This window comes from Nanorana parkeri, unplaced genomic scaffold, assembly GCF_000935625.1.
Source record: "Nanorana parkeri isolate BGI_ZX_2015 unplaced genomic scaffold, ASM93562v1 scaffold30, whole genome shotgun sequence".
NCBI classification, from domain to species: Eukaryota; Metazoa; Chordata; class Amphibia; order Anura; family Dicroglossidae; genus Nanorana; species Nanorana parkeri.
The window spans coordinates 791201-791914 of NW_017306298.1; the positions used below are offsets into that span (position 1 = coordinate 791201).

Consider the following 714-nt stretch of genomic DNA (forward strand, 5'->3'; position numbering starts at 1 on the left):
AACAGAATAACACAAAAACAAGCTGCTAAATGAAATAGATGTTTTTGAAAAATCCTCCAAAGAGAGGGGAAATTATTTTGAGAGAAAAAAAAAAAAGACACAAATGTTATGTGTAAATAATAAAAGCACAAAATAAAAAAGGTAGAGGTGATTAAAATAAAGGTTTCAAAATATTGAGACTTCATTTTTTTAAATAAGAAAAGCACAAAATAAAAGGCAGAGGTAAGCAAGAAAGGTTCCAAAATATTATGGGACTTTGTATTTAAAAAACAAAAAACAGTTAAAGAAGAGAGACTAAAAAAAGAAAACTTGCCATGGGGAAGGTTAAAAAATCAAGCAAGGGGTTAAGAGATCAAAGCCTGTACTATGTAGTTCAAGCTAGTCCTGCATATCCTTAGAACAGTGATCCCTACAAAGACTTATTAACCCTCTGCTCCCTCTCTCTCTCCCATTTACATTCATTCTTCAATTAAAAAAAGAAAAAAATATATTTCCTGGTCGCCAACCGCAAAAAAAAAAGTTCCAATCGCATTAGTGATCCAACTCAACCCCCCCAAATAATGGCTTATTTTTATTTTTATTTTATATTTCTGCTTTATTGCATCAAACCCTCCCCTAGCAAGGCCTGGCGGATCACAAGGAGGAATGCGAGACATAAAGGAGGAAATATAGACTGGCATGGCATATATTGTAGAGGTGGCGGAGTAAAAAACA

At 33.5% G+C, this 714-nt stretch overlaps 1 protein-coding gene across 1 annotated transcript in view; it reads right to left on the minus strand.

Annotated features, from left to right (window-relative positions):
• MPPED2 (metallophosphoesterase domain containing 2) overlaps positions 1-714 on the minus strand; it is a 158383-nt gene that overhangs the window by 156359 nt on the left and 1310 nt on the right. The window lies entirely within an intron of this gene.